Source organism: Leptidea sinapis, chromosome 20, assembly GCF_905404315.1.
Source record: "Leptidea sinapis chromosome 20, ilLepSina1.1, whole genome shotgun sequence".
NCBI classification, from domain to species: domain Eukaryota; kingdom Metazoa; phylum Arthropoda; class Insecta; order Lepidoptera; family Pieridae; genus Leptidea; species Leptidea sinapis.
The window spans coordinates 4,714,177-4,729,934 of record NC_066284.1 but is presented as its reverse complement, the minus strand read 5'-3'; positions in this window follow the sequence as shown (position 1 = coordinate 4,729,934).

Below are 15,758 nucleotides of genomic sequence, written 5' to 3'. Positions count from 1 at the left end.
CTAGCGGTGGGATGACAAACTCAAGCTTACGATTGGTCCAAACCGGAGACGAGTTGCCATGAACAGTGTTCAGTAGAAACAAGGGCACACTGCAATAAGAGATATTGCAAATAATTATAATTCTAAAAACAATTTTAAGTAAACGGCTAATATATTCATTTAACCAGATGTTTGAAGTATTCTCGCTGTACGGTGATTCGTGCAAACTTGAACTTATTTGAACCTCGCATATATAGTAAATAATAATTTTAAAATTGTATTCATATTAAAAACACTTATCACAACTTATATTTCTGTTTCTTACAAACAAATCTGAGATTGAAAGTTTTCATACAAAGTTAAGGTAAGGACAAGAGTACTAAGAAATGAACTTGAACTATGGAAGGGATAATATGATTAGTAGTATATAGATAGGAAGTAGATATACATAGAATGAGGCTTTATGGACAGTATGAGGCGAAGCGGTGCCTTTTTCTGCAAAAATTATTGTATTTTTCCGTTATTTGTTACGCCGAAGCTACTAAAATTACTGTGTTAATGTGACTTAACATGTTTCAAAGTGACGAGTGTAATTGCGATGACCTTCATAAGTCCTTCAGAATTCTGGATTCAATCAATAATCCTGAGCGGCACTGCATCGAACTATCCTGGGCGTATCACTCGCCTCTATTTCTCATTAATAAAAACCTATTTCTAGACTGTGACAAATGGAAATCTGTATTCCCTACCCCTCTAAGGGCAGGCTTGACGATTTTATGTACTTACTAGCTGCCCCGACAGACGTTTTTCTGTTTATAATAAAAAAACTCTTGCGGGTAGAATTTCGTAAATTCTTAGCTGACCTCCACTCAGCGAAAGGAATATTCCTACCAAATTTCAAGTCTCTACGCCTTATGGTTCCAGAGATATCGTGTTGAGTGACTATATACTTGGAAATCTCTTATATTATATATCTCTTTTCAACGTTTGTTACTTTGAGAAATGAACACTGACATTACACAGTAAAAAGAATTAATACGCACAAAATACTGCGATCATCGTATAACACAGTTATTTAGCACATTGAATGATAATAATGATTTCCTTTATTGACCTAACTCACGTTCTGCAAGAGAACCCAATTGTTTTAAAAAGATTCCAAATCATAAGAAGAAAACATCTATAAGTTGATGTAATATTTGGCCGTTACTTACGTGCCTAATGTACAACCCAAAAATATGTAAAACCCAACATTAAAGAAGAAATGAATAAGGAAAATAGAATAAGAAGGAGATAATTTAAATAGTCCAATATATTTATATGAATACGAGCAATGGACGCAATCATTAGATACTGGTCACTAATATTATACGAGAATTAGGTTTCAGAAACATTATTTATCTCAAAAAGAATTACAAAATTCACTTACTGACATAATACTATTCTAGTAACAAATAACAAGAACATAGAAGACAAAATAAACATATAAGACAAAAAAAACATATAGCCAAAAAAAATACTAGGGGTTAAAACTTATCTGTAAAATTTTGAAGCTGTCATCTTTATATTTTTTTGTTACTTTTATTGAAACTTTCATACATATAGGGAGGCTTATGCCAAGTCAGGGTATAACTCAATCATCCCACGCTATAACTCTATAATAGACAAGAGGCCTCTGTTTATTTTTTCATGAAAATAAGGGATGAGACGAGCAGGACGTGGTAATTGACAATGCAGTGCCGCTCAGGATTACTGAAAAACCTAAAAATTCTGAGCGGTACTACAACTGCGCTCGTCGCCTTGAGACATAAGTTATTGTCAAGTCTCATTTGCTCAGTAATGCTTACACATTCTGCTTCACAGCAGAAATAGGCGCCGTTGTGGTACGCATAATGTAGCCGGCATCCGGTGCAAAGGCGCCTCCCACTGGTAAAAATGTCCCTCACTATCTAAAATTGAGTGAAAGACCATCCATAAATTAAAACCTAAAATAGGTGAATATTAAACTAAAGAAGAAAAACTGATAATCCTGTTCTAACAATAAATTTATTATATAATAAGAGAAGATATAAAAAAATGCCAAATTAAGTGAAAAGCCTATAAATGAACGTAAATTGTCACTCTCTTTGATTTAAAAAAAATGTATTTCAAGATTTTTGTAATCAACTTAAGGCAGCGGGTTGTATAAACTTCAAAGGAATTTTCAGCAGTGTCAAATTACTCTCAGAAAATCTTTACAGTGACTGCGAAGCTCTAATCAAGCTATATTTGAACAATAAAGAAAACAACCCTTAGCCTTTTGGATTGAAGAATCTGTCACACGGACGAATGCAAAGGGGATCTAAGTTATTGATTATATTGGAAGGGGGGGGCCACCCTGTGAGGCGGCTTAAGATACATCGGCCGCATTATTTTACATATGAGACACTGCAATGCAAATATTCATAGTAGACAGTTGAAAGTTATGAATTATTGAAAGGAGAATATATAACGAACGTATAATAGGAAGTTCTATTGCACTGTCTGTCTGTCTGTCTGTCAGCAGTGAGCAGGCTGTATCTCATAATAATAATAATTTAGCTTAATTTAATTCCATGCAAAATATTAACAATAAATTTATCAAACTTCTAAATTAATATCTACGGCTTATATTAAGGATTGGTCTACGCTGCGCTCCAAATAGATACCGTACTACCTAAGAACAATAGCTTTTTTAATACAGCGATTATTAGATGCTTGTGTGTGTGGCATTTTGACACTCAATGGCATCTTTCAAATTTTGTAACATACGCTTCGTGTAATTTTACATTGAAATTAAGAAAATAGAACATATTTCCTGATGATATGTGATCCCAGTGTCTTTCTTATTTCTTGTAGTATTCTTTTTACAAAGTTTTACTGCGCAACCCGGTATTTTAGTTTCAATTAGTATCACAGCTTAACAAACACGTGGTACGTCGACGTCACACATTGTTCGAGACTGGATCGAGTACGGGCACTTGGGCTTAGTATTAGTTACTGCACTTTACAACAACGCCTGCGGTATCTAGATGGAGCACAGCGGAGACCAAACCTTAATCTAAGATCTATGGATGGATCTAGATCTGTCTATCTATGGTTTGTATGGACGACCAAAGTATTCCATTCAGTTCTGTTTATTCTCTAACCAACTTTACTCAACCTTCACCTTCGCACGACACGCCACAAGTTACGATATCATCCCCACCATCTGGATGTGTGGCGGTCCTCCACAGTGCGGTTTTCAAGGAGCTTTCTTCCTCGTACCACGAAGCTGTGGAATGAGCTTCCTTGTGCGGTGTTTCCGGGACGATACGACATGGGTATCTTCAAGAAAAGCGCGTACACCTTCCTTAAAGGCCGGCAACGCTCTTGTGATTCCTCTGGTGTTGCAGGAGAGTGTGGGCGGCGGTGATCACTTAACACCAGGTGACCCGTACGCTCGTTTGTCCTCCTATTCATAAAAAAAAAAAAAAAAACCACCGCCACTATCACAAGTTAGTTAATATAATAAATTGTTATGTGCATCAATCTGTGGTCGGTGTATCTATATCTCATTATAACACATTCAACGGTCGTATTTTATTAATTCTGTCACAACTATACACATCTATAAATTAAATTAATTATGATTTTGTATAATTAATCCCAGAAGTGAGGGATCTCACTTTAAAATATCAAATCGTTCAGATTTGAAAGAGCGACATCTCAATTCAATTTCCTAATATGTAATTATTGAGTAAGTTATCAACTGTAATGTAGATCCTGTAGATGGAGCTAAGACGTGAGAGTTGAACAATATATACCAGTTAGTGTCAGTGTCAGTTAGTGGATGTGTGGCGGTCCTCCACAGTGCGGTTTTCAAGGAGCTTTCTTCCACGTACTACAAAGCTGTGGAATGAGCTTCCTTGTGCGGTGTTTCCGGCACGATACAACATGGGTACCTTCAAAAAAATCGCGTACACCTTCCTTAAAGGCCAGTAACGCTCTTGTGATTCCTCTGGTGTTGCAAGAGAATGTGGGCGGCGGTGATCACTTAACACCAGGTGATCCGTACGCTCGTTTGTCCTGCTATTCCATAAAAAAAAAAGTTAGTGTGCGTGAATTTCTCAAAATAGAGGTTAGTTCGAAATTCAATTTTTTCCGACGTTTTCACAACTGTCATAGTCTATCCAGACGTATATATGTTCTGAGGCTCATGTCAAACTTTCGGTTCCATATACTTGTTTGTCATCTTATTTAAATAGTACAAAAAACATACATGTATATATTAATGAAAAATAAAGCCAAGCTAAATCCTTATCCAACCCTACACGCGTTCATGCAAAATTGACAGTGAGATTTAAAAAATAAAAACCCAATGAATGGCTACCGATTGAGATGGTAATACCCAATGTCCCGAATCGCCGATAACTCCCATTATAACGATGGGGAGGGAATTTTAATGTGCCACCATTTTGGCGCAATGCTCAAATTTTACGACTGCCGAGTCATTATGAAGGAAATTATTGGCGTTCTGATTGCGTTGAATGTGATAAAAATTCTCAAGTCAGCAATAAGGTGGAACTAATCTTTACGAAGATTGAATTACTGCATACAGTATACACGAGGATCCCGAACAATCACCCATTAAGTGTGATAATTTTATTCTCCACTTACAAGTAAGTGTTTACCAGTGGGAGGCTCCTTTACACAGGTAGCCGGCTAGATTATGGGTACCAAAACAGCGCCTATTTCTGCCGTGAAGCAATAATGTGTAAACGTTACTGTGTTTCGGTCTGAAGGGCGCCGTAGCTAGTGAAATTACTGGGCAAATGAGACTTAACATCTTATGTCTCAAGGTGACGAGCGCAATTGTAGTGCTGCTTAGAATTTTTGGGTTTTTCAAGAATCCTGAGCGGCACTGCATTGTAATGGGTAGGTCGTATCAATTATCATCAGCTGAACGTCCTGCTCGTCTCGTCCCTTATTTTCATAAAAAAAGTGTGTGTATATGGTTAAAGAACTATATTCTCACTAAGAATACTTATTTTTTCACTAACATGAGAAAAACAATATATAGATAGAAAAAAAGACATTTTTAGTTGATTTGATTTTTAAATATTATTCAAGCTGTGCGCCCCTTTAAAGTTACAATAAGATTTAAATGTAATTTAATTAAGACGTTAAAGTTAGAAATTATTTTAATTTGTTTGGATTGCCTAAATAAATAGGTATCTTATCCTATAATGAGTACAAAGTAAGTTTCAGAGAACTCTCAAAAAATTTAACTAAGAACCTGTTTACAGTAAAAAAATATTGGCTGAACTCTTAAACTCTCTATTAAAAAAAATATATATTAATTTTTTTCACACCACATATAGCCAATATAATGTTAGTAATATCTTATTGTAGGGTTAGCTATTTACACAGCGCTATTTATAACCTAGGTCCTAGAAAACCATTAAGAGAAAAATTTGATGAAATAAACATCTTGATTGTTGCATCTCAATATATTCTTTATATTATATCCATATTATATTTATAAATATATGAAGGAATTTGCTAGAAACTGCTACAATCATAATGATAACACGAGGAACAATCATAAACTTGTTACGCCTACTACTCGGTTTAGTCGAGTTAGTAAGTCTTTTATTTATAGGACGATATATACCCCCTTATTCATAATGGTCCGCTAACTATAAACAGCCGCTTAGGAGTGTTTTTTCTCATTCTGACTTAAGTCAATAGAAGAAGACAGAGTGAGAATTAGCAATGCTTTAAGTTAGCAGACTATTATGAATAAGGGGGATATTCTTTTACAATATGATCCCAGAAAATGTACAAAATGTGTTACGAAATTTAAAAGAATTGTTAAAAAAACGTTTGTGTGGTTTAGGTTATTATTATAACATAAATTATTTTCTTAATGATACCACAGACTGGGAATGGAACGGACACACTCAGGCTCTTTAATTACAAATGTTCATTGTACAATATTACATTGTAATCGATATTTTTATAAAGTTTTGCGCCCATTCTTCTCAAGTCTGAGGCAGTCTAAAAAGGCCTTTTTAAATGGGTAGTTTCTGACTTTCAATAAGTGATTTTGAATCCTATTCTGAATAAAAATATTTAAATTTGAATTAAATAAATTTATTTGTATATTTTAATTTTGAAGCCAATGTCTTTTTATTACATTATCATAACTGTTCACTACATTAAAACAATATTGGAACTTTTCCTAACGCGGTATCTAATAGAAAAAACATTTTTTCTAAATGATATAAAAGCTTGAACTGCTGGCAATCTACCTCAAAATTGTTAGACTACGATCGATCGACTCTGAGAGGCTTTAAGTATATGTGATGAAGGATTTTCGTCAAGGTAGAGAGTCACAATGACATAAATATTAGTTTTGCGCACAATAATATGCATTTTTTTAGTCAAGGTAGATCTGCTCTAAAATGTCAATGAAAAAATTCATAATTATTCAAAATTGCAAGTTTATTGGTTTTTACAAAACAAACGCGTTCTAGTGTCTATAGTTCTAAACTTAACTAAAGAGTGACTTTGGATACATACAGACTTTGGAGTATACTTTAACAAAATCTGTGAATAGTTATATAACGGACTATTTTCACGAGATCGACTCAAAAAGCACTCGATGGACCGTTTGAGCACTCCTGCAGGTCCATAAACATCCTAAATGCGTTGTTCTGTACTCTGTATTGTAGCCCGGGTAGACGTAACAGAAGTATTAGTCAAACATATCTTTGAGACTTTATTTACAGTTAAATCAAACCATATTAGGGGTTATAATATTATAAAAAGTGGCCAAGTGGGAGTCGGACTCGCCTATGAAGGGTTTCGTAGCAGCAAGTAACATAATATAAAAGTTCTTATAGTTCGTTGTAACTTTGATAGATGTTTTAATAATAGTTTTCATTAATAGTGAGTTTCATAAATTAAAAAATATTTTTTACTACATCTCGTTCAAGCCAATTTTCGTTGGAAGTTTGCATGGCTATGTACATCATATATTTTTTTTAGTTTTATCATTCTCTCTTCTATAAGTTATAGGGGGGGGGAGACACATTTTACAACTTTGGAAGTGTCTCTCGCGCAAACTATTCAATTTAGAAAAAATAATTATATTAGAAAACTCAATATCATTTTTGAATACCTATCCATAGAAGCAACCCCACACGCATGGGTTTGATGAAAAAAAAAATTTGACTTTCAGTTCTAAGTATGGGGAACCCCAAAATATATTGTTTTCTATTTTTATGTGAAGATCTTAATGCGGTTCACAGGTTCACAGAATCTATTTACCAAGTTTCAACAGTATAGCTCTTATGAGGTTTCCGTTTTTTGCCATTTGGCTACGGAACCCAAAAAACTCCTATACTCATTTAAATTTATACCAAACCAACAAAAAAAAACGTAACGTTACGCCAACAAAACAAATCCGCAGATACTCGCATAGAAAATTTAACGACTTGTTGTTACACATAAATACAAATTTAACTTCTAACCAAAAACATTTATTATACAAAAGTATGAACCAAAAATAACAGCATATCAAGATAAAAGTTATCAATCAAATATGTCACTCCTTGCAGACAAAGTCAAGTGCCTTGTATAGTTAGATATAATAAAATACAAAACATTCAAGTCGTTTATAAAAAATTCAACTTACTTAAAACTCAGAGTCCATCAAAAGTTTTGAACAAAGCTTAAAAGTTAAAAGAAAATATCTCAGGTAGAGTTTTGAATAGGTAAAGTTTTCTCTTGGGAGAGTGATTAATGAGAGCTACTGTATACGCGGAGCATTCTGAATGAGGATTAGAGGCTTTATGGCTGGCTGTCGCTGACGACTCTTGTACTGCACTTGTGATCATAATGAGCTTTAACATAAACATGAGCTTAAATCACGCTACAAATGGCTACATAATTATTTATATCTGTGACTTTGTTATTTATAGTGAGTGGTGATTTCAAACACGTATTAGGATGTCGATTTTTTCTTACATTTTTAAAAGTCTATCTTAATATATATTTATTCAGTAGAAGTTGCAACAAAAGCTGAACTAAACATTTGTATAAACAATTTTACAAATGTATTATAAGTTTTACAAATGAAAATGTTAGTTAAAAAAGTAATCCAGAATTATAACATGGCTATTACATAATTATCTATAAGATAAGAGAGAATCAGATGGCTCATGTAGATGTGACTGAATAAGTTTGTATTTTTAGAAAATCCACTAACGCTGAGATATTTTACCATAAATATGTGAAAATTTATTGAATTAGGCGTTACTTTGCGGAAATCCATAATTATACAAATGATTTAAGTCTTCTTAAGTGCTAATTCCGCCAATATTTGTCTTTAAAACAATTCGACACGTGTTACGCCTCTCGTGCCAAATTTTGGCGAGACAACACGTCCTGAGAATGCCTCGTGTAGAGGCGAAACACGTGTCGAATTGTTTCAAAGAAAAATATTGGCGGAATTAACACTAAAGACGACTTAAATCATTTGTACATAAATATGTGAACAATATATGTATTGGTCAGATTGCCACGTTAACAAAATCTTCACGAGGGTCGCTCGTATCAAATAAGTTTGAAATCCAATCAATTGCAAAGCCAATTCCGTAGTAATAAAGAACGGAACGCACCCCGTTCGTTCGTCAAGCCGCGCGGGCAGCGGGCGAGAACCGCCGACCGAAGGGTTGTGCATTTGTGTAGTTGTACAAATTGAGCACCCTGTGTTTATCTCGCCGACTTCTCAACCCCTGCTTTCTTCCCGCAGGGCTGCCACGATGCTCAAATATTCCTAACACATAAATAAATTTCAAATGTTATTTTAATATCAATACAATTGTATGAATGTTAGATGATACTTATAACAGAAATCAATTATTATTATTTTTTCTATATGTATAGTTATTCATTTTGTATTGACTTTTACTGGCAAATAGATGATTTTATAACGATAAGTTTAAATGAATTAAGCTACAGTGCAAAAAAGATTGAAATGTATGTATGTATATATACATCAGCTTTGTAATAGACAGTCTCTCAAAGAAAAATTTTAAGAAATAGATACTACGACTGTTCTTTTTCAGTATATTTATGAAAATATAATATACGTTCACAAAAATCGTCACCTTCTTGGTCTTCGTGATTTTCCTTATTATGACACTAGAAATAAGGGACTGCTTGTAACCAATTGTAGTAGTCTTCTTAAGGTACATAATAGCTTGAAGGGTAAATGCTTACACTTTTATAAATAAGTCCCAGCCATTGTACAGGCACTATCTATAAATAAATTGAATTGTTTTATAAAAAAAATGGCTTGTCGTAAATCCTACTACTCCACAGTTGAATATCTATGTGATCCGACAGCCTGGGAGTAGAATATGATTTTAATCTATATTCATAAACTTATAACATTAACAATATGTATAATTAAAATTTTGTATAAATTGTTTTAGTAAATTTTGCTCTGACTGACCCGAGCGAGCATAACCTAAACATTAATGACAGATTTTTATACGGAGCCTTAAGTTTGCGTAGGTATTATCATTACACAAACTCAAACCCGCGACCTCTCGCGTTCTGTGCGAGCGCTCTTCCAACTGAACCATTCGTTCAAGTGACGTATCGTTGATAAATTTTGTACGCTTTTTTCGATAATTATATAGATTAATTTTCTAAATATAATTATTATAATGTATATAATGCTACGTTATCATTATTATATTTCAAACAGTACATGAAATTAATGATAGGTTTTATTAATTGGTAAGTGACAACCCTACTATCAACCCTTACCAGACGCTGCGACGCTGTTCGCAGATATTTGACTTTGTTATACTTGCTGGTCATACATATGTACCTATATTTGTACACTCATTAATGCTAGTGACCTTATCTGTACGTTCTAAATTTGTTTTATATGCTTATGATAATCCTGTCGATGTATTGTATCAATCAGGGTCTTTGAGAAGGAGAATGTATAAACAATATTATATCATCTGAAATATAAGTTAATAATGTATGACAGTAGGAACAAGTCTGTATCTGACGAATATTATCTTTATACTAGCTGTCCCAGCAAACGTTGTATTGCCGATATTAAAATCGCGATACAAAAGTAACTGTTGATCGTAGATGGGTGAAAATTTGAAGTTGTATGTATTTCTTAATTCTGACAAAATCAAATAAAATAAAATAATTAAAAAAAAAATCATGTGGACCACCCTTAACATTTAGGGGGATAAAAAGATAGATGTTGTCCGATTCTCAGACCTACCCAATATGCACTCAAAATTTCATGAGAATCGGTCAATCCGTCTCGGAGGAGTGCAATGTTTAACACCACACGAGAATTTTATATCTTTATATACATAATACTTGTGTGCGTGTGTATGTCACTGAACTCCTAGACGGCTGGACCGATTCTAATGAAACTTTCTGTGTGTGTTCAGGTGGATTCGAGAATGGTTTAGATTCACAATTGAACTACCTCCTAAATGGCTGGACCGATTTTGATGATATTTTTGTGTGTTCCAGTGAATTTGAGATTGGTGTGTGTCTTCAGGTGGATTCGAAAATGGTTTAGATTCACAATTAAACTACCTCCTAAACGGCTGGACTGATTTTGATGACTTTTTTGTTTGTTTCAGTGAATTTGAGATTGGTTTAGATTCTCAATTCCGCCCATATAATATAATTCTCCTGCTCATGTGTATGTTAGTGAAGTGAGTAACGGCTGGACCGATTTTTCAAATTTAAGACGTATGTACAGGACAACGTCTGTTGGGTCCACTAGTATTAGATATAGTAATTAAGCTAAAAAATAAGCTTAACAGAAGCTAATAATCACGAACACCTATGACCAAATCTCTCTTCAAATATTATTCTTCTAACGAATTAATCAACTCAGTATATCAACAACACCAGAGGAATCACAGGAGCGTTGCCGGCCTTTAAGGAAGGTGTACGCGCTTTTTTTGAAGGTACCCATGTCGTATCGTCCCGGAAACACCGCACAAGGAAGTTCATTCCACAGCTTTGTAGTACGTGGAAGAAAGCTCCTTGTTATTGATTTATTAGTTGTATCAAAATGTAATGTTATTAATTTATAATATGAACTTTATACGAACTTTCTATTCGCTGTATAATAATAATAATAATATTGACACACTTTTTACACAAATTATCTTGCCCCAAATTAGGCATATATAGACTGTGTTATGGGTTGCACATATAAACATCCATGACTCGGAAACAAATAACCATATTCATCATATAAATGCTTGCACCTACCGGGATTCGAACCCGGGATCTCTAGCTTAGTAAGTAGGATTTTAGTATGCGTATGTGTATGCTGTAATTTCTATATTCAGGTTTCTATTTCAAAAATTATTTTGATTAAATAAGAAATATTCACGTAAAAATTTATATTCTGCAATATTCTATTCACATTATTTCTCTGTCGCGTCAAAATATACATGTAGGTATTAATGTATAATGTTAATATAATGGGAGGTACCAGTGGGAGGCTCCTTTGCACAGGATGCCGGCTAGATTATGGGTACCACAACGGCGCCTATTTCTGCCGTGAAGCAGTAATGTGTTAGCATTACTGTGTTTCGGTTTGAAGGGCGCCGTAGCTAGTGAAATTACTAGGCAAATGAGGCCTAACATCTTATGTCTCAAGGTGACGAGCGCAGTTGTATTTCTACTCAGAATTTTTGGGGTTTTTCAAGAATCCTGAGCAGCACTGCATTGTAATGGGCAGGGCGTATCCATTACCATTAGCTGTACGTCCTGCTCGTCTCGTCCCTTATTTTCATAAAAAAAAAACAATATCTATTATTTAACTATTCAATTTTGATGATTGTGGGAGTTTCTTATCTTTTGACCCCTAAGCCTGTTGACGCTGGAATATTCCAAGGCAGTATCAACACTATTCCTTCTTCCTTCCTTTCAACATGCATTGTTATTTCGATGACATTACTGATAATGCCATGCAGGTGTCATAGTCAATACAATACAATTCTGGAAGAAAGTTGTTTCGCCCTTAGAAACTACTCGTATCGGTCGCAAAATGATGAAATATGAATCTAGTTCAGTTTCATCCACGAACAATCTCATAAAATATCAAACGTAAAGAACTCCATAATATGTCATATCACCAACAACACTTTTCATCATCTACAAGGCAAAATATAGAGAGATCATCAGGCCTTTTATCAAATCTATTTGATCATCAAAAGCCACAGAGTCCGTATGGTCCCATATGGAGTATCGCTCTGATCTTTGAATAAAGAGGGAACCATTTTTGAACTTTTCTAATCTTTGCACATCTCTTTAAAGGTCGGCAACGCTGCTGTGATTCCTCTGGTGTTCCAAGAGAATGTGGGTGGTGGTGATCACTTAACACCAGGTGACCCGTACACTCGTTTGTCCTCCTTTTTCCATAAAAAAAAGGAAAGAAATCTTTCAGGTATATTTATTGAGACAAAACAATGCTTATACTTACAATACTAAGATAACATTAAATTAAAACTATTATTACGGGGAAGTGTATCAAGAATACTGGCAGTATTTCCATTCCATTGGATATCTAGGCTGATCCGTTGACCGAAATAGCTGCCAGCGCTTAGGTTTCCAGTGGCCCTTCTAAGGCGAGAAGATAGTACTTTATACATTCTCTACGCCTCTGGGCCCTACGGTCCAAGTGGCTCGACACCAAACGGTACAAAGATGTAAGACTCACTGAGACCGAAAGAAAAATAACACAAGAAACTAACTTACAGGTTAAAAGCAACAGTTTACCAGGCTCCTTTGCACAGGAAGCCGGCTAGATTATGGGTACCACAACGCCGCATATTTCTGCCGTGAAGCATTTATGTGCAAACATTAATGTGTTTCAGTTTGAAGGGCGCCGTAGCTAGTGAAATTACTGGGATTTGCCCAGAGAGAGAGACTTTACATCTTATGTCTCAAGGTGACGAGCGCAATTGTAGTGTCGCTCAGAATTTTTGGGTTTTTCAAGAATCCTGAGCGGCACTGCATTGTAATGGGTAGGGCATATCAATTACCATTAGCTGAACATCCTGCTCATCTCGTCCCTTATTTTCATAAAAAGGTGAAGAGCGCAGTTGTAGTGCCACTCAGACCACAACTGTATTTCGTCTCCGGTGACAACATAGAACAAAGCCAATGACATTTTTTTTATCATTTGCGGCAGCACTCTACACGCAGTTGTTTCTGGTCATCTGTTGAATCATGTGGTATCCATCGAATGTAAAGTTTCCGAACATTAAGGTGTAAAAGCAAAATCTTTTGCATTTAAATTTGTGCAATATTTCGGATATGTTATGTTTTATCATAAACAATCAATATGGTATCAATACTCATTTCCGTAAAAGCAGTCGCATGGCACCTTCACGAATCTACTTCACAGATAAAACCAGGTCTACGTCAGAATTCACTGAACAAGAAATACACAGATCTGCGAGATGGAGTTTCACCACCCTTTGGTGGCCAATTGAAGCCACTGCGAAAACCATAAACAATCTTGTTATTGTTTCTCAAATTAAATTCATCACACTGCTTCCACACAAATTTCAAATGATACGAAAATCTAAAACTAAACTAAATTACTACTAATTAAAATGAACCCACTCTCGGAGTAATTTAGTTTAGTTTTTTTTACTATTGTATTACAAATGGCCCGTCCAGTAACTTTTTATATGGCCCACGTATTCTGTGACTAACTTGACGGTTAGTGAACGACAATTTTAAAACACCCACATTTATTTTGACATTTTGGTATTTAACACTATCACTATATACGATTTAAAAACAAATAGTTATACTCTTTCACCATGCTATTAAAATGTTTTTAAATAGTGTTATAATCCTATATTGACGTTTGAGTATTGCATCACTTTACTTAATATTATATTGTAATTGAAATTATTTTTAAAACGATGAAAAAGTAAATCTTGATTTAAAAGAGTGGCAATGAGTTTCTTGCTACTTTTTCTCATTAGCTCAACCCTTTACGAAGTAGCGGTAGATTCTATAATTTTTTTCTTTGACATTAGTAAGTGTCATTTCCGTGATATACAAGAAAAAAGTGATTTTGATTTGAGAAAATAGTGTATTTCATTACGAGTGCGGAAAGCCTGTCATTGCAGAGTTCCTACAAATGTATACCCGAGCCGAGACGCAGCCGAAGGTGAGGGTTGACAGGCGGAACAATTTGCAATGACGGTTCCGCACGTGTACTGAACAACTATTATTAATACAGTTGCGAAAAAATGAAGCAATTTAATAGAATAATAAAAACACAAAAAAATCAACTAACTCATCATTTATTCCTTACAAAAGTTATAATTCACATATAAATTGAAATTGGTACAGTTTTTTATACTAACTGGGGAAGTTATAGGTTGCATATTAACTGTTTGAGACAAACTTTTATAGTGTTAATTCAGATAAAATACCATCGAAATTACTTATTTGGTGCAACAAACAACTAAACTCGCAAAGAAAATTTTTGGAAAATGGCGCCAACTGTAAAAAATATAAGCCGTGTTTTTTTTTTGTTTTCTTTACCCATTCTGGGTAGGCCTTTGCCTATGCCCATACAGCCAAGTCTTCGATAGCTTTTTCTTATTGATATGAAAGAAAATGAAACTTTATGAGATCGAAATGAAATGAAATGAAACCTAACCTAACTCATTGAATCAAATCATTAAATCTGATATTGAAACAAATTAGTAGCTTCTTTTTAGAAATATTTGCATGAATCATAAAACTTCTATGATTTTTTTTTTTTTGTAAAAACTTCGTGCTTGGTTTTTTCTTTTTAATAGACATTATTTTGACAGTTGGGAAAGAGAACGCACAAGTTCGGAAAAGGTAAAAAAAAGCTCGAGTACGTAATAGCCCACATCCCGAACGCTATACGTCCCCAAAATATTTTCGATATATACCTACCTTCTGAATTCTATAAAAATCACTTGCGCAACTTGGCATCAATATTAATTATATATATTATTGTTAAATTCACTGTAGATTCCGGCCGGAGTACTGTTCAATAATTACCAACAGTTAATTGGTGAATAATGTCAGACTGTTCTCAGAATCAAGATAACAACAGAAAATTTTACGCTCCAGGACAATGCGATATAAAATTATCTGTTAGATCCAATAATCGCTCGGAACAGTTTTGAGATAGAGTTGAAATTAATACAGAGGCACTTATTTTCGTTTTCTAATTTCATTTCGAACTTATATTATTGAGAGACCTATTTTTATCTAATAAAGACCATAATGAATATAATTCAAATATTTAATTTCTGGTAAACCAGATTTTTTCATACTTGCAAGCATTATTGTGTTTTTGGTATCAAAGGCGCTGCCCCGTAGCTAATAAAATTACTGGGCTAATAAGACAACATCTTATCACACGAAAATAAAAAGCGCAAAGTCTATGTGACTGAGAATTTTGGGATTCTTAAGAATCCTGAAATTCATTGCACTTCCCATCAGGTGAACCTTAGTTGGTCACCTCATCACTTTTTCCCATAAAAAAAGGTTCACTTAGTATTAATTAGTATATACATGAATGTTTAATACTTATATTATATACAGTTATAATTGTATTTTTATTACCGTAGTAACCTGATGCTCTAAATGATCGCACTCCAGACTCGAGCCGACACATAGCCGAGCGTAACAGT